This window comes from Choloepus didactylus, chromosome 15 (genome assembly GCF_015220235.1).
Source record: "Choloepus didactylus isolate mChoDid1 chromosome 15, mChoDid1.pri, whole genome shotgun sequence".
Lineage (NCBI taxonomy): Eukaryota > Metazoa > Chordata > Mammalia > Pilosa > Megalonychidae > Choloepus > Choloepus didactylus.
Genome location: NC_051321.1, coordinates 26,067,565 through 26,087,890, shown reverse-complemented (window position 1 = coordinate 26,087,890; position 20,326 = coordinate 26,067,565).

Below are 20,326 nucleotides of genomic sequence, written 5' to 3'. Positions count from 1 at the left end.
GTTACAGAGATAGCCTATCCTGGTTATTGCAGGCAATTTCAAAGTTGAGAGAGTAAATTGATACTGTATCTCAAACTCTTGCCCTTAATTAACAGAAAAATTTAACTCCACTCTCCCCAAAGGAATTACTAACAGCAATCAAACAAGGGGAGAGGCATGGACTAATAAGTTTGTCTACTTATTAGAATTTCCTGGGTAATAAAAAAAAAAAGAAAAGATGCCTGGAACCCATCACAGATTGAATCAGTCAGATTTTATGGGGGGATAAAGCCTGTGTTTTGGCATTAGAACAAGTTCCAATTGAGTGTAATATGCATCCAGGATCGAGAACCTAATTTGATACTAATTTGAAGTGGGGAATACAGTGAGACTTTATCCTCATTTGACCCCCACCAGTCCAAAGAGTCTTTGTGAGTCAACACAATTCTGAGGATTCTCATCAATACACCGGGTTGGGAAAGATACATAATGAATATTTATAAGTTTCATCTATTTTTGACTTAAGAGAATTGGAAGCTGATTAAAAAGAGAATAATCAGGCTGATACCTAGATTGAAACTTCAGAACGATACACTACAATGAGGGACTGATATGAACTCCAAGGTCTCCTGATATCAAGATAACATAAGTGATAAGAAAGAAAGAAAAAGGAAGAAGGAAAGGAAGACATTGTGAAAAATAAAAATAATCAGATCTAAAAGAAACATATATTTCAAGGAACAGAGGGAAATTCCTCCTAATTTTTTCATTCTATGGTATTACATAAAAATAATTTGAATTCAATAAACAAGAACTGAAAAAAAAAAAAGAACAGAACAAAAAGACAATAGAAAGAGATGGAGGAGGTGACCCTAGAACTAAGGTAACAAATACAGAGAAATATCAAAAGTAAGTAATTAATGGAAACAATAAGGAACAAAATGGACACCACTTTTAATTGAATTACTGATAGAAAGGAAAGATTTAAGCTAATCACAATAATAAAAAAGATAAAGACAATCCAATGTAAGGATAACTGGGATTTTTGAAGTAAATATAAAGCAGAGAACTTGTTCAAGTATATAATACAAAAATACCATTAATTATTAAAAAACTATCCAAATATTGAAAGATTATCAGATACTGCATGAAAATTTGATACAAAATGGTAAAGTTACTAGTTAGCCAATGAGCGTCAAGAATAAACAAAGATACTTTGGCATCCCCTCAAAAAACACTTACAAGTTAAAAAAATCAGATTAGCCTCAGATTTCTCTACAGCAACATTTGGAGACAGAAAACCAAGTAAAAGTATAAAGTTCTGAAGACAAGAAAGTGTGATCCAACAATATTATAACCACCAAAGATATTCCAATATAAAGGCAACAGGTAGGTGATCTCAAGCATTCACTATCTTAGGGAATAAAGCTTCCATTAATCTTTCTTGAATTAAAAAAGTCTAATGATCACATCTTATGATTTATGATATTTTCAAAAAATCCTCAAGAATAAATAAACTGTGAAAAACGGACTTATAGTGAGCAGTTAATCAATTTATATATGAAACTAAATCAAATTATGCTTAAAGAGCAGACTGTTTAAAAAGTTGTCAATGTAAATAATAGCATGATTTTTAAAATAGCAAACATTGGGAGGTAAGAGGGAAGGGAGAAGGAACACGTGTGAGAAGGCTATTATACTCATCTTTTGCAGTAGGAGCAAATCAATATTACATAAAATTGAAACACAAGGTTAAAGACACGTAATGTCTTTTCCCTCATTTCTTTCTTAATCTTTTTCCTTAAGCTTTCAGCTATAACTTAGGAAATAATTTCTCTGTGGTAATGCATCATATATTTTAAATTCAAGAGCCCCTTTAGTTTATTCTCTTCTGTTAATTTAAATAAAACAGAAATTAATAGTTCTATTAAAAATGACATCTATCTACAGTATGAAGTCATATTAAAAAAAATTGGCCCTCTTTCTGTATATATTCTTAAAAAGTTGTTTGGAATTATGCCCACATAATTCCAAATTAGATAGCTATCTTCTGGGTGCTGTGCTACGGGGTGATATTTTTAGTTATGTATACATTTCTACATTTCTGAAATATTTATATTAAATATGGATCAGTTTTACAAACAATAAAGTAGAAGCAAAATCAAATACTTAACAGTGGCTAATTATCAGTGATAGCAATTCAGATATTTATTATTTTCTCTTTTAAAAATTTTATTTTTAATTCTCCCCTCCAAAACACAGATATATAGCTAACACCTTCAATGACATTCACATCTAGTTTGCATCTACGGAGATCACCATCACAAGTTTATGTCTGTTTCCAGACACTTTTTCTATGCATGTTTGAATGTACCTAGATGCATGGTCTTATTTTTAATAAGACTACTTTCTACTGCCTACTTTGTTCCATTATTTCATCTTCTGAATAGCTATTAACTTCTGGAGATTTTTATACAGAAGCTCAAGATCTCTCATTTTTTTTTTAACCCAGTATAATATTTCCCAATTTAGACCAGCACAATTTGTTTAGCTATTCTCACATTACTTGTCATTTCATTTGTTTCCAAATCTTTGCTATCTCAATAAATGCTAAAATGAGCACCACTGTGCATGCCTTCCTGGTGACAAGAGTGTTTCTCTAAGGTAGATACTGAGAAGTGAAAACAATGGATCTCTAGGAACGTGAACTTTTTTGTTTCCTGTTTTAAACACTTTCTAATGTCTCTTTACAAGTTAACATTTTCATCAGTAGGACTAGACCAATCTAAATAAAGTGTTTCCATTTTCCAATGTTTAGTCCAAGTACCTACTCCATAATTATCCTCATATTTTGTAGATCTTGCTGTATTATGAGTGAATTGGTGATATTTCAAATGTTTTTTGAGCAGCTTCTGCATGCTAAACTCTTCTCTCTTTCTACAGTGGTCCATGTAGAAGAGAGTGATGTTAATAAATAATTGAACCATTATTTGATTAATGCTCTATGGCTCTGCAGAGAAGAAAAAGTAGGAAGTAATCAATTCAAGTCTTAGAGTGTCTCAAAGTATATTCTCTTATGAAAGCATGTTTGGATTATTTTGAGTACACTAGGAAGATGTCCTTACTTGGCAAATATTTTAAAAGAAATCTGCAGGACAGGGATTGTGATCTCAAAGTGTCTAGGAACTATGCAACATACCTAGATAAAGTGGCCAAGGGTAAGAAAAACAGCATAAGAGAGAAGATGATATCTTGGCCTCATGTCTAAGTTTGCCAGGCTTCTATGACAAATACCATGCAATGTTAAACGTGGAAGCTGTATGTACCCAGAAAAATGTTCTTAAATCTAATACATTCAGCAGATTGGCTTAAACAGCAGTAATTTATTGCTTCACAGTGTGAGGCTAGAAGTCCAAACTCAAGATATTGGCCAGGCTTGCTTTCTCGTGGAGTCTGTTCATTCTGGTGTTGCCGGCTGGCAATCCTTGGGGTTCCTTGGCTTTTATCTCTTTCTTCTGTCACATGTGGATGTCCTTTCCTTTCATTTGCTCTTCCAATTTCCACTGACTTCCTGCTTTCTTCCTGTGGCCTTCTCTTGACTTCTGGCTTCTGGTTATTCTTGCTTCAGTTTCCTATGCTACTTAAAGCAGATACCATGAGATGGGTTGGCTTAAAAAATGGAAAGTTATTAGCTTACAGTTTGAGACCAGGAAAATGTCCCAATCGAGACATCATCATGGTGATGCTTTCTTCTCAGAGATTGATTGCTGGTGATCCTTGGCTCCTCTGCCACATATGGCAAGGCACATGGCTGCATCTGCTAGTCTCTCCACTCTCTTCTGGGTTTTGTTAATTTCGGCTTCTTGATTCCACAGCATGCACGTGCCCCATTCCCTCTCTCTGTATTCATTTCATTTATAAAGGAAACTAGTAATAGGATTAAGACCCAGCCTGAATGAGATGGATCATTCCTTAACTGAAGTAGCCTCATCATAAGGTCCTACCCAAAGGAATGAATTATATTTAAGGTTACCCACAGGAATGGATTAGACTTAAGAACATGTTTTTCTGGGTACATACAGCCTCCGTCCAGCACAATTCCCTATATAAAGTCTCCAGCAATATGGATTAAGCCCTACCCTGATTCAGTAGGTCACACCTTACCTAAAAATAACATTTTCACATATCCTATCTACAATATCCTATTTACAAATGGTTACACACCCACAGGGAAATGAACTAAGATTTGCTGGAATATATAACTCCATCTACCACACCACATTATTGAGATACAGTAGGGAGGGGTGGTGAGAGTGACAAACTGGGGAACTCAGGCTCCATCTATAAAGGGAACAGCCACTATTCAAATGCTTATTGTCATTAAGAATTAAGAGCCAATGTGTCAGTTTTGATTTTTCAAGATAAGCAAAAATATGAATATATATGTGAAATTTCTCAGTTTTTATATGTGGGATACTGATTCACAATTATTTGCTTATATACTGTGTAGTATGAATAAAAGTTCTAAGGTGGGCAACTTATTCTGGCTTGCCTGGGGCTGTTCTGGTTTTAAAACTGAAAGCCCTATGTCCTTGGGCAAACCAAGATGGTTGGTCATGCTAATTACAAAGCCCATCTCTGTCCCCTATCCAGCCCAAAGGTGGCAGCTCTGTGAAATGAGAAGAGTAAAACCATTCATTTAAGGAAGTGTAAAAGTTTCCATTATGAAGTGATAGGAGAGAATAATGCAGACTGAGATTAGAGAGGTTGGTGGGGGCAAGATCATGTGTACTTATAATTTGGCATTTAAAAAGACAAGAACTATGCTTATGAAGTACCCAGGCTTAAATCACATTGGAGCTTTCAAACATCTTTGTTTCCTCCAGAAACCAAAATCTACCTTCCAGTTAATTGATTTATGGATGAAGTTAGGACAAGAGGGGAGATCCCCTGTAGTCACAGAGAATCACTGATCATTGTGTACAACCTTAATTTCCAAATATTAAACTATGCTGCTATCTTGGACTCTTTCTTCCATGCCTCCACTTCCCCTACTGTAGAGGATCTTGGTGTGTGTTCAGATTCTCAGGTACCACCAGCCACAAGCTCTCAGGTTTCTCTGCTCCCCACAAGATACAGTGAGAAAAATAAGTATTATTTTTGATGAGAACAAAATTCAGTACTCCTATCTAAGGATTTGATTTGCATTGATCACCATAGCAACTAGACAAAAATATAATGTGTATAATACATTTGAAAATGATGTGATGCAGAGGCCAAACTTGGGGGGAATGTAGGGAAGAGGGAGGGAGCAGAAGGGCATAAAATTTGAGTCCTTTGTGGAATAATGGAAATGCTTGAATTATAGAATACCAGTGTGGTATAACTGGGGAAGAGTTCATTTCATGGTGGAAGAAAATGAAGTCCAGAGAGGGTAAGTGACTTTTCCAAGGTTGCTCAGTAACTAAGGGGACTACATGGGTCTTTAGTGCCTGTCTCCTAAACTTAATGCGTTTAAGAAAAAATTTTTTTTTTGGTATTAAACAGTTTTCTCCAAAGGCAAGAGAAATTATTCAATGACAAATAGTCTCTTCTTGTTCTCAAAAAATATCGAAAAATGTTGCATATAGAGAACTCTGTTTAGTGCTCCTCCAGGAGCCAGGTTTAATGTCAGCAGCTGCAGTTGTCCATAAAGCTTCCACTGATATTCAAAACCTCCCTTCTCTACCCAGCGTTCTAAAATCCCTTCCAAACTTGTCCAGCATGTTGGCTATTCTCAATCGATAACCCTGTGGCATGAATCAGATCTTTATATCTATGGGGTGTAATCTATTTATTATGACCTTGTCAAGCTGTAGTTATGGAAATTGTCCATTCATGGTTATTACTGGAGATGGAAGTATCAAAATATCCCAGTGATAACACTGAATTACAGAAGATGTCTCTTTCTTCTGGTAGCAGTAACCAGACCTCATCACTATAATTAGAATCGATACCAGAATAGTGAGTCCTTTCTTTACTGCGCATGTAACTGCAAGAAGAGACCAAATGTCTAACTGCATCTATAGTCTTTGGTTTAATAGAACTTTTATTGTGTCCCATGGCAGAAGCATTCTTGCCTAGGAAAACAGGACTGCAAATACAGCAGAGAACAAAGTCTCCAAATATGTCACTGGTAGTAATGGTAGATGAATCCATTCCACCTTGACCCATGTTCCTGTCTTTTACGGAAATTATCCCATATAATGGCTGTTGTTGCAAAGTAGAAGACAAGTTTTAAATGGCAGTACATCAACCACTTAGAAGGTCATTTCCATCTGGTGCCTTAGGTTTGCTTTTTGAGGCCACATCAATATTCTATTGACTGGCAGTGGTTGAGAGATGCAGTACATAGGAGGTCGGGTGGATTCCATGGTCCTTTGCACTACGTTGTACCTTCTTCACAGGAAAATGGATGTCATGATATTCAGCACATGATGGACAGCTCCAATCATGTATTCACTTATGCTGTGGTCAGGTTTTGGTATATACAAGACAGTGTAGCACATGTTATTCATTCAATCACTCATTCATTCACTCATATATTACTACTTCCTTTATTCATTCATTTAATTGAGTGTAATACGTATAGCAAAATCAATTAACCTTATGTGCACAGCTCAATGAAGTTTTCCTAAATACACATCTGGGTATGCAACAATGAGATCAAGATATAGACTATTTCCAGAAACCCAGAAAGGCCCCTGGTGTCCATTTCAAGTCAAAGTTTAAAGTTCTGACACCATCCGTTATTTTACCCTGTTCTTGAGCATCCCTAAAGAGAATCATATGTCATGTATAACTTTTGTGTCTGGCTTCTTTTGCTAAACATAAAATTTGATGTAGGCATCAGTCATTTGTTCCCTTTATTAACAAACAGCAAGTATCCATTCTACTGTTGCTGGATAGTTGTAATATTTTTATTTTTTAACCATTGCAAATAAAGTTACAGACATATTTTGATGGATTTATGAAGTCATTCTCTTGGGTATGTTCGTTGGAGTGGAAATGCTGGACTAAAGTATAGGCATATGAAAACTACCAAATAGTTTCCCAAATGGTTGAACTACATTACACTTTTCCTGACAATATGTGAAGGCTCTAGTTGCTACCATTCCTGCCAGCATTGGTATTACACATTTTTAATTTATTTACCTGGTGGGTTTGTAGTGGCATCACACTATGATAATATATTGCATTTCTATGAAGATTAATGATGTTGAGCCACTTCTGATATACTTAGTCAATTTGTAATCCACTTTTGTGAAGAGCCTGTTCAAAGATTTGCTCATGCTATAACTGGATTATGTGGGTTTTTTTTTCCTACTGAATTTTGAAAATTAATGATATATTCTGGATATAGGAAGTTTTCAGGTATGTTTTGTGGTCAAATACATTCTTTAAGTCTATGACTTGGCTTTTCTTTTTATTAATGATGTCCCTTGATAAACAGATGTTTTTAATTTTAATAAAGCCTGTTTCTATATGTATCTTTCGATCTATGTTTCCATCTCTCTCTCTATCAGCTAACTATCTATTTTGGTTAATGTATTTGCATCCTGTTTAAAAATTCCCTGCCTACTGTAAGGTTATGAAGATATCATCCTACCTTTCCTTCTTGAAGATTTACAATTTTTACTTTCATATTGAGGTCTATGATTCACTGCTAATTAAATATTCTGTAGGTTGTGAGTTAGGATTATGGTCCATATGAATATATACTTGCTTTGGCACCATTTATTGCAAAGACCACCCTTCCTCCATTGAGCTGCCACCACACCTTTGCCATAAATTTGGTGACTATTACATGTCAGTCTGTTTAGGGGCTCTATTAATGTCCATCACTCTATTTGTCCATGTTTCTGCCAATACAACATTGAATTAATAATTGTATTTTATATTAAGTCACGAAATCTGGTAGTGCAAGTGTGTCAGTTTGGATATATTATGTCCCCCGAAAAGCCATATTCTTGAATGCAATCTTGTGGGGGCAGACTGATTAGTCTATTGATCAGGGAGAAACCTCTGGTTGAATTCTTTCCAGGGAGGTGTGGATCCTGCCCATTCAGGGTGGGTCTTGATTAATTCACTGGAGTATTTAAGAGAGAAGCTAAGAGCCGACACAGACTTAGATGCTTGTTGATGCTTAGAGATGCTTGTTGACGTGGACAGAAGGATGTTTGGAGACACTAAGCTAAGAAGCCCAGAGTTTGCCCCAGAGAAGCTAAGAGAGGATCCCCAGATGCTTAGAGAGAAATGCCCCAGGAGAAAGAAGCAAGGATGCAGAAGAACTGAGAGAGAGGAGCCCAGAGACATTTTGAAGAAAGTCATTTTGAAACACAACCCGGGAGCAAAGGACCAGCAGATGCCATCCACACTCATTCTCAGCTGACAGAGGTGCTCCAGATGCCATCAGCCTTTCTTCAATGAAGGCATTCTTGTGTTGATGCCTTAGTTTGGATGCTTTTATGGCCTTAGAACTGTAAATTTGGAACTAATAAATCCCCTTTATAAAAGCCGATCCATTTCTGGTATTTTGCATAAAGGCAGCTTTAGCAAACCAGAACAGCAAATACTCTCACTTTTTTGGTCTTCTTCAAGATTATTGTGGGTCTTTTAGGTCCTTTGTATTTCCACATATGTTTTAGATATAGCACGTTAATTTCCACACATTTACAAATAACTGTTGTAGTTTTGAGAGGACATTCTCTGAATCTATAGATAAATTTGAGGAAAATTAATACACTAACATTATTTAGATTTTTTTTAAATCCAAGGACATGTATTATCTCTTCAAGTATTTATCTTTTCAATTTATCACAGCAGTTTTTCTTAGTTTTAAGATTAGAAGTATTTTCCTAGATTTATTCTTTTTTTTTTTAATCATTTTATTGAGATATATTCACATACCATGCAGTCATACAAAACAAATCGTACTTTCGATTGTTTACAGTACCATTACATAGTTGTACATTCATCACCTAAATCAATCCCTGACACCTTCATTAGCACACACACAAAAATAACAAGAATAATAATTAGAGTGAAAAAGAGCAATTGAAGTAAAAAAGAACACTGGGTACCTTTGTCTGTTTGTTTCCTTCCCCTATTTTTCTACTCATCCATCCATAAACTAGACAAAGTGGAGTTTGGTCCTTATGGCATTCCCAATCCCACTGTCACCCCTCATAAGCTACATTTTTATACAACTGTCTTCGAGATTCATGGGTTCTGGGTTGTAGTTTGATAGTTTCAGGTATCCACCACCAGCTACCCCAATTCTTTAGAACCTAAAAAAGGTTGTCTAAAGTGTGCGTAAGAGTGCCCACCAGAGTGATCTCTCAGCTCGTTTTGGAATCTCTCTGCCACTGAAGCTTATTTCATTTCCTTTCACATCCCCCTTTTGGTCAAGAAGATGTTCTCCATCCCACGATGCCGGGTCTACATTCCTCCCCGGGAGTCATATTCCAAGTTGCCAGGGAGATTCACTGTCCTGGGTGTCTGATCCCACGTAGGGGGGAGGGCAGTGATTTCACCTTTCAAGTTGGCTTAGCCAGAGAGAGAGGGCCACATCTGAGCAACAAAGAGGCATTCAGGAGGAGACTCTTAGGCACAAATACAGGGAGGCCTAGCCTCTCCTTTGCAGCAACCGTCTTCCCAAGGGTAAAACTTATGGTAGAGGGCTCAACCCATCAAACCACCAGTCCCCTATGTCTGTGGTCATGTTAGCAACCATGGAGGTGGGGTAGGCGAATACCCCTGCATTCTCCACAGGCTCCTCAAGGGGGCACTACATCTTTTTTTTTTTTTTCCTTGTTTGTCTTATTTCTTTCTTTTTTTTTTTTTAACTTACCCTTCTTTTTTAAATCAACTGTATGAAAAAAAAAGTTAAAAAGAAAACAAACATACAATAAAAGAACATTTCAAAGAGACCATAACAAGGGAGTAAGAAAAAGACAACTAACCTAAGATAACTGCTTAACTTCCAACATGTTCCTACTTTACCCCAAGAAAGTTACATAATATAGCAACATTTCAGTGAACTTGTTCCTACTACATCCATCAGAAATTAACAGACCATAGTCATTTCTGGGCATCCCCAGAACGTTAAATAGCTTATCTGTTCTTCTTGGATTATTGTTCCCCCTTCCTTAATTGCTCTCTACTGCTAGTTCCCCTACATTCTACATTATAAACCATTTGTTTTACATTTTTCAAAGTTCACATTAGTGGTAGCATATAATATTTCTCTTTTTGTGCCTGGCTTATTTCGCTCAGCATTATGTCTTCAAGGTTCATCCATGTTGTCATATGTTTCACCAGATCGTTCCTTCTTACTGCCGCGTAGTATTCCATCGTGTGTATATACCATATTTTATTTATCCACTCATCTGTTGAAGGACATTTGGGTTGTTTCCATCTCTTGGCAATTGTGAATAATGCTGCTATGAACATTGGCGTGCAGATATCTGTTCGTGTCACTGCTTTCCGATCTTCCGGGTATATACCGAGAAGTGCAATCGCTGGATCGAATGGTAGCTCTATATCTAGTTTTCTAAGGAACTGCCAGACTGACTTCCAGAGTGGCTGAACCATTATACAGTCCCACCAACAATGAATAAGAGTTCCAATTTCTCCACATCCCCTCCAGCATTTGTAGTTTCCTGTTTGTTTAATGGCAGCCATTCTAACCGGTGTTAGATGGTATCTCATTGTGGTCTTAATTTGCATCTCTCTAATAGCTAGTGAAGCTGAACATTTTTTCATGTGTTTCTTGGCCATTTGTATTTCCTCTTCAGAGAACTGTCTTTTCATATCTTTTGCCCATTTTATAATTGGGCTGTCTGTACTATTGTCATTGAGTTGTAGGATTTCTTTGTATATGCAAGATATCAGTCTTTTGTCAGACACATGGTTTCCAAAAATTTTTTCCCATTGAGTTGGCTGCCTCTTTACCTTTTTGAGAAATTCCTTTGAGGTGCAGAAACTTCTAAGCTTGAGGAGTTCCCATTTATCTATTTTCTCTTTTGTTGCTTGTGCTTTGGGTGTAAAGTCTAGGAAGTGGCCTCCTAATACAAGGTCTTGAAGATGTTTTCCTACATTATCTTCTAGGAGTTTTATGGTACTTTCTTTTATATTGAGATCTTTGGTCCATTTTGAGTTAATTTTTGTGTAGGGGGTGAGGTAGGGGTCCTCTTTCATTCTTTTGGATATGGATATCCAACTCTCCCAGCCCCATTTGTTGAAAAGACCATTATGGCTCAGTTCGGTGACTTTGGGGGCCTTATCAAAGATCAGTCGGCCATAGATCTGAGGGTCTATCTCTGAATTCTCAATTCGATTCCATTGATCTATATGTCTATCTTTGTGCCAGTACCATGCTGTTTTGGCAACTGTGGCTTTATAATAAGCTTCAAAGTCAGGGAGTGTAAGTCCTCCCACTTCGTTTTTCTTTTTTAGAGTGTCTTTAGCAATTCGAGGCATCTTCCCTTTCCAAATAAATTTCATAACTAGCTTTTCCAAGTCTGCAAAGTAGGTTGTTGGAATTTTGATTGGGATTGCATTGAATCTGTAGATGAGTTTGGGTAGAATTGACATCTTAATGACATTTAGCCTTCCTATCCATGAACATGGAATATTTTTCCATCTTTTAAGGTCCCCTTCTATTTCTTTTAGTAGAGTTATGTAGTTTTCTTTGTATAGGTCTTTTACATCTTTTGTTAAGTTGATTCCTAGGTACTTGATTTTTTTAGTTGCTATTGAAAATGGTATCTTTTTCTTGAGTGTCTCTTCAGTTTGTTCATTTCTAGCATATAGAAACATTACTGACTTATGTGCATTAATCTTGTATCCCGCTACTTTGCTAAATTTGTTTATTAGCTCTAATAGGTGTATCGTCGATTTCTCAGGGTTTTCTAGATATAAGATCATATCATCTGCAAACAATGACAGTTTTACTTCTTCTTTTCCAATTTGGATGCCTTTTATTTCTTTGTCTTGCCGGATTGCCCTGGCTAGCACTTCCAGCACAATGTTGAATAACAGTGGTGACAGCGGGCATCCTTGTCTTGTTCCTGATCTTAGAGGGAAGGCTTTCAGTCTCTCACCATTGAGTACTATGCTGGCTGTGGGTTTTTCATATATGCTCTTTATCATGTTGAGGAAGTTTCCTTCAATTCCTACCTTTTGAAGTGTTTTTATCAAAAAGGGATGTTGGATTTTGTCAAATGCTTTTTCAGCATCTATTGAGATGATCAATTGATTTTTCCCTTTCGAGTTTTTAATGTGTTGTAATACATTGATTGTTTTTCTTATGTTGAACCATCCTTGCATGCCTGGAATGAACCCCACTTGGTCATGGTGTATGATTTTTTTAATGTGTCTTTGGATTCGATTTGCAAGTATTTTGTTGAGGATTTTTGCATCTATATTCATTAGGGAGATTGGCCGGTAGTTTTCCTTTTTTGTAGCATCTTTGCCTGGTTTTGGTACTAGATTGATGTTAGCTTCATAAAATGAGTTAGGTAGTCTTCCATTTTCTTCAATGTTTTGAAAGAGTTTGAGTAAGATTGGTGTCAGTTCTTTCTGGAAAGTTTGGTGGAATTCCCCTGTGAAGCCATCTGGCCCTGGGCATTTATTTGTGGGAAGATTTTTGATGACTGATTGGATCTCTTTGCTTGTGATGGGTTGGTTGAGGTCTTCTATTTCTTCTCTGGTCAGTCTAGGTTGTTCATATGTTTCCAGGAAATTGTCCATTTCTTCTACATTATCCAGTTTGTTGCCATACAGTTGTTCATAATATCCTCTTATAATTTTTTTAATTTCTTCAAGATCTGCAGTTATGTCACCTTTTTCATTCATTATTTTGTTTATATGGGTCTTCTCTCTTTTTGATTTTGTCAGTCTAGCTAGGGGCTTGTCAATCTTGTTGATCTTCTCAAAGAACCAACTTTTGGTGATATTTATCCTCTCTATTGTTTTTTTGTTCTCTATGTCATTTATTTCTGCTTTAATCCTTGTTATTTCTTTTCTTCTACTTGGTTTAGTGCGGGACACTGTTATCGAGTTCCAACTTGGCGGGCCTGGGCCAGGGGAACTGATCACCCCTAGGAAAGGTAGTGGGGCATGGGTGGTAGCGCCCTCCACGGCCCCCCGGGCCTGAGAAAGTGGAGCCGAATGCAGGCCCCATTTCCTCACCCCAAAGTAAAACCGTCAGGGGAAGCTTGCCGGAAAAAACCGCCCCCTTTACCTTGCCCGCCCACTCCCCGTTACCGAAGCAACTCCCGCCCCTTTTCAAACAACCTCCGCGCCCTCTCAGAACCAATCCAAGCCTTTAACCTCTACAGCTACCCCGCCCTCTAAACCGCCCGATATAAGCTTGTACTCTCCCCTAATAAACTCTCTTGGCTTCTTCACCCTAAAAGAAACGTGTCCCGCCTGTTCCTTTTTCGCCGCCCTCCATACTTTGCACGCCACCGCCGGGGACCTGGCCAAGTCCCCCGCCTCGCCCTCGCCTCCGGGAAAGAGCCCCCGCCGCCGGTACCCTCCGAGCAGTCCTGAGAGCCTAGGATTTAGCAACCGGCCGCCACCCCCCCCCAGACGAGTCAACTGCGACCGCAACTGGCGCCCAACGTGGGGCTCGAACCCACGGCCCTGGGATTAAAAGTCCTCTCCACGCAGTGGTCCAGTAAAACCACCCGCTCGCCCGGACGCCTCTCCCACTCCCCTTCTCCTTGCCTGCAAGGTAAGGGCCGCCTCTCCCTCGCCGCCCCGCGGAGCCGCCTCTCCCTCGCCGCTCCACGTCCGGAGCCGCCTCTCCCACGCCGCTCCGCGCCCGGGCCGCTCTTCCTTTCCCGCACTAACCTGGCTCTTGCCCCCGACTACCTTTCGTCTTCTCTTCCTATGTCCCCCCCATTCCTCCTAACACTCTTCCTCCAGTAGCTTTCCCTCTTCCCCTCCATTACTTTGCTGTAGTCCTCTGTGTCTTTGTTTCTTTGTTTGGTGCGGTGTGCCTCTTTGCGACCGCCCCCCCAAACTGCTCTCGCTACTAGAGGGTCCTGCCTTCTATTCTCGCCATCTCCTTCGGCCTCGCGACCACGGTTTACCTCATTTTCTTTACTCAATAATCAACCCCCCTTTTTCTTTTCTCCCTCCGCTATGGGTAATCGTCTATCTGCACGCCAAGCACCCCAAGTTCGCGCTCTGGCGGGTCTCCTAGACACACATCGCTGTAAGGTGTCTGTCCGGCAGCTGCAAGTATACTGGGACCTCCTGCTGCCCTTTAACCCATGGCTCACCACTTGCCATCTTTGGGACCCTGTTACTTATAATCGCCTTATTGATCGGGTCACCAACGCCATGGAACATGAGAGCAAGCGCTTCCCTCCCGGCTTGCTCCCCACCTTAATAACCGTCCGCTCCTGCCTTCAAGGCTCCCTCCCCCCTGATCGAGACCCCATTAAATCCAAGGAGGCCCTATCAACCCAGTCAACAGATTCAGACAGCGATACTAATGTAGACCACGATTCGGACACAGAATCCTTAGTCGAGCAAATTAACAACGCGCTCGAAGTCGCCCCCCAAAAACAAAGCAATACTAAACCTCTCCAAAATGGCGAACTTCCTCCTTCTTCTTCCACTGAGGGGAGGAAGTGCTCTAGTGATGACGTCAGCCCTAAGCCGGGCCGGAAACCGCGTGCGCTTTACCCCGCCCTTTCACAGGGTGGAGCTAGTCCGCCATCTTATGCCTTAGGCCCCGCCCTTTCACAGGGCGGAGCTAGTCCGCCATCTTACACCTTAGGCCCCGCCCTTTCACAGGGCGGAGTTAGTCCGCCATCTTATGCCTTAGACCCCGCCCTTTCACAGGGCAGAGCTAGTCCGCCATCTTGTGTCTTAACCACGCCTACCGCGCCGCCATCTTGCGACGCTTGGGGCCTCCCACTTCCGCCTTCCCCTTCAACAAGCTCCCCCTCGGAGCCGCTACCGGCAGCTGCCGCCGCTCCTCCCACCCTGCCGACTAACAACCCCTGGCTGCCTTCTACACCTCAAGGCAACCCTTGGGGCAACGCTGCCCCTGCCCCCACCCCTGCGCCAAGCCCTCTGCAAGCGCGTCCTCCTTTCTCTCGTGCTTTTCGCTGCTTTCCTCTTAACCTTACCCCCACACCACAGAAACCGTACGACTGGTATCCCATTGACTCAGATACTATCAAGCAGCTTCGCAGGGCCGTCAAGGAGGACGGGTTAGGTAGCCCATACGCTTCCCAAATACTGCAGGATCTCGCCATGGACTTTTGCCTCCCCCAAGACTGGGCCTCGCTTGCCCGTACCATTCTTAACCCCGGCCAGTTTGTTGATTGGCGTGCTCACTTCCAGGCGGAAGCAGCTAAGCAAAGCGAGCAAGACGCAGCCACTGGAGTCTATCATCACCCCGAAGCCTACTTGGGCACGGGAGCGTTTATAAATGCATCTGCTTATATTAATGTACCTGCCACCTTTTGGCCTATCCTTCGGGTAATCGCCTTGCGAGCATTTGCCAACTGTTCCGCCTGTCGGCCTACCAAATTCACCAAGCTCCTCCAGGAGCCAAATGAGCCTTTTGCCACCTTTGTCTCCAGGGTTGAAGAAACCTGCGCCAGGAAGGTTAGTGATCCCCAGGCCCAACTGGCTCTCACTCGAGAACTCATTCTCGAGGGAGCCAACCCCCCTTGCAAGCAGGCTATTCTTCCCTTGCGGGAGAAAAGCCTATACGATTGGGTACTCGCCTGCAGCGCCTTTGACCCAGCTGCCGCGTCCCTAGCCCAGGCTGTCTCTGGCGCTGTCACTGCCGCCTTAGCCGCCACCACCAGTTGCTTTAAGTGCGGGCAGAGCGGTCATTTTGCCCGGGAGTGCCCCAATGCGGAGGTCAACCGCCCGCCTTTCATGCAGCGCAATGGGCGCCCCCCTCCCACTCCTTGCCCACGCTGCCAGCGTGGCTATCACTGGGCGCGCGATTGCAAAAATAACCCCAAAACCCTCTGCCGCTGCCCTGGTGTCAATCAGCGCCAAAACGCTGAGCAAGCTTTAAACTCCAAGCGGGGCAAGCCTCAGCCCCGCCCCTAAGAGGCAGCGTGCCGGCCGGTTCTAATAAAACTAATCACTTCACCGGCAGTAAAACGCTTCTCTGGACAGTCCCTATCACTCCAGAAAAGCCTACTCGTAAGTTAAGAATAGGGGGGCAATGGTACCCGGGCACGCTCGATTCAGGGGCAGAAGTCTCTTGCATGCCCGCTCAGTATGCCACCATGTGCATGGTTCTCGATGGTCCCTCAGTAGTGGGAGCCACTGGTACCTCCACCTCTCTCCAGGCCATAGGGCCCATTAAGTGGGAGGATGAAGAGGGCCACTCAGGCACCTTCCGCCCGTTATTTCTACACACCATAGACCAAATTTTATGGGGCCGCGACATCCTCGCCGCCTCCGGGGCAGTGCTTACCACACAGCCCCCCCAATAATGTGCGCCACTGCTCGTTTAACACCTCCAGCGCCCGTTCCTCTGCAGTGGGATACTGAGGAACCTATATGGGTGGAGCAGTGGCCCCTTCCCACGCATAAATTAGTAGCACTCCAAGCCCTTGTCCAAGAACAATTGGACGCTGGCCACATAGAGCCTTCTACTAGTCCCTATAATTCGCCAGTGTTTGTTATTCATAAAAAAGCCACAGGGAAATTTAGGCTCCTCAATGATCTGCGGGAAATCAATAAGCATATTCTTCCCATGGGTTCCCCGCAGCCTGGCCTCCCCCATCCGGTAGCCATCCCAGCCCACTATCATGTAGCCACCATTGACATCAAAGACTGTTTCTTTTCCATCCCGCTACATGAGCGAGACCGCCCGCGCTTTGCCTTTACAGTCCCCGTCCCCAATCACGCGGGCGCGGCTAGCAGGTACCAATGGAAAGTCCTCCCTCAAGGGATGCGTAACAGTCCGGCCATCTGCCAAATGTATGTTAATCACGCAGTGGCCCCCCTGCGAAAGCGGGCCATGCTCATCCATTACATGGATGACATCTTGGTGGCCTCTGAGAACGCCGAGGCACTTCCTCTAATCCTCAAAGACCTCACCACTAATTTAGCTGACCTCGGCCTTACGGTTCAGCCCGATAAAGTTCAAATTGTGCCACCATTAGCCTTCTTAGGGTTTAGTATTGATAGAACCATTGCCCCGTCCGCTCCCCAGCTGGACATACCGGATCGGGTCACTATCACTGAGCTTCAACAGCTCTGCGGTCAGATTAATTGGCTCTGCTCTGCGTTGCCAATCACCACCGCGCAGCTCCAACCACTCTTTATGCTGCTGAGTGTCCCTGAAGCCCCGCCGCTAGCAATCTCCCGGCGCATTAAGCTCACCCAGGAGGCAAAGGAAGCCATTGCCGCAATTAACAAGGCACTCGCCGCCTGCTGTCTCAACAGGTTCAGCACTAAAGAGGGCAATCTTATAGCACTCATCCTTCCTACGCCCGGCACACCCATGGGCTGCCTGTGGCAGGAAGGCCCTCTACTTTGGGTGCACCCTGCTAAAAGCCGGCTTAGAAAAATTTGCCCCGCAGTGCGGCTCTGGATCAGCCTAGCTTCAGATCTAGTCACCCTGGCTGTTCATGTATTCGGAGAGCCGCCGGGAAAAATTGTTTGGCCCCTAGACGCAGGCCAAACCCGCCTGCTTATACGTGATAACCTGGACATGCAAATCCTCTTAGAAGGATTTCAGGGAGAATTCAGCTGCCACTATCCTAGCCATCGACTGTTACAGGGGCTCGCCAAGCTTCCCTTCCGTAGCCCCTTCCATCCTTTCCCCTCCTCTGCACCCATCCCGGGTGCCAACACCGTCTTTACTGACGCCTCCAAAACCCGTTTCGCCTTCCTCTCTTATTCACAGGACCACCCGGAACCCCGCCTATTCAGTTATGTCAACCTTCATTCAGTCCAAGTGGGGGAAATTCTGGCAGTGTCATACGCGCTAAACGCCCACTGTAACCACCTAGTAAACATTTTCACTGACAGCCTCTACACTTATCAGGTCTGCCGAGTCCTCGCGTTTTCCACCTTTTTCCCCGGGGACTCGGCCATTGATAAAGCACTTTCTACCCTCAGGAGCATCCTGGAGCATCGACAGGATCCTTGGTTCATTAGCCATATTCGTAGTCACTCAGGCCTTCCGGGGCCCTTGGCTAATGGCAATAGTATAGTAGACCAAGCGGTCTCAGCTCAGACTACCCAAGCTATGCTAACTCACACGGCAGCCCCTCCGGGGGATGCTGTTAACCAGGCTAAGTTATTGCATTCTAGATATCACTTTTCGGCTACGTCGTTGCATCATTTATGTGGCCTCCCCCTAGATACCTGTAAACATCTTGTCCGCAATTGTGCAACTTGTGCGCCCTTTGCGCCGCTTGGCCCCTTGCAACCTCAGGGAGTCAACCCACGAGGCCTAAAACCCAATTCTAGATGGCAAATGGATGTAACTCATGTTCCGTCCTTTGGGCGCCTCAAGTATGTACATGTAATGATTGACACCTTCTCAGCCATGTGTTATGCAGTCCCCCTCGCCGGGGAAACGGCCAAACACTGTATCAAGGCCCTAAGACAGGGAATTCTCTTCATGGGAGTCCCCTGGGACATAAAAACGGACAATGGGCCTGCCTATCGCAGTGCCTCCTTTGCGGCCTTTCTTCAGTTATATAACATCGCCCATCATTTCGGCATCCCCTATAATCCACAGGGACAAGCCATTGTGGAAGCAGTCCATCGCCGCTTAAAAACACAAATTGAAAAAGAAAGGGCAATGCTCCCCCAGGCAACTCCAGGGGACCTTATCATAGCAGCCCTTATTCACCTTAATCTACTCACATTCAATAAAGAAGGACTTTCGCCCCTACATAAACATTGGGGGCCCTCGTATAGGCCCACCCAGGCCCCGATGGTCTACTGGAAGGACCCAGAAAATAATGCCTGGAAGGGTCCCTCCCCACTCCTCGCCCAGGGGCGCGGGTTTGCTTGTGTTTTCCCAGATGATGCAGCACAACCAATCTGGATCCCGGGAAAAGCAATCCGACCCGCCACCAGCAGCCAAACGGCTGACAAGACGAGAACGCCGCCGTCTCCGCAGCCTAACATACCAGATGACAACCTTACAACTAAACCAGGAAGGCCGTCCGAGAGCACCCCCGGAGAGGCCTGAAAACTCGCAAGAGGAAAGACAAGAAATTGTCCAAATCATGCGCCTATACAGACAGGCAAAAGCCAGCCCCCTACACCTTCACAACCCTCACCCAAGCATAGCTTCTCTTCTAATAGCCATGTTAACCCTCGCCTCTTCTACACAGGCCAACCCCCACCAGCCTTGGAAATGGACACTAGCGCGGTGGGAAGATAACATAATTATACGAACCAATATCTCTATGCAAGTCTCCTTTTCCATTTACGCCTCCAACCTATTCTCCCCAGGTCGTTTCCCTACCAGTCTTAACCAGGCCCAATATTACATGTGTCCCCAAGTAAATCTTGGAAAATCATATTGCAACTCCCCAAAGGACTATTACTGCCCGTACTGGGGGTGTGAAACAATAGCCACAGGTTGGAAACCTCCCGTTTCTGATCGTTATCTAACCCTTACTGAAGTTGAAAATGCCTGTATGTCCAACAACGGTCTGTTTGAGTTTCTCACCTGCCCCAAAAAGCTTATACTCACCGTGCAGCTTCCTACTGATCCCTCTTGGCTGCTCGGTCGAACTTGGGGCTTCCGAATTTACGTTCCAGAAGGCGACCCAGGTTCCCTTATTTTGATAAAAAAGGAGGCTGTACTAAAAAACCCCTCTGCTATCGGTCCCAATAAAGTCATTAACCCCCTTTTTCCACAGCCCTCCAGCCGCACCTCAGCTCCAACCAGCCGCACCTCAGCTGCAAACAATGCATCGCCAACCCCACCACCCCGACCTCCTCTACCCCCCTCTCGCTACTCCTCTCGCTACTCCTCTCCCCTCCTCGGCCTTATCCAAGCGGCCTTCACCTCAGTGAATTCCTCCAACCCCAATCTTACCTCCTCTTGTTGGCTTTGCCTCTCCACTTCCTCCCCCCTGTATGAGCCAGTTGCCTCCAACCTCTCCTTTTCAGAAAACACAGAGGACAGCCCCTCAGAATGCAATTGGAATACCTCTGCCGTCCCCCTAACCTTTCATTCAGTCTCCTTTACAGGAAAGTGCATCCGCCCTCGCTCAAGTAACTCTCCCAACCTCACAGCTTGTGCCAACTACTCATCTCCCAGCAGCTCTGCCAA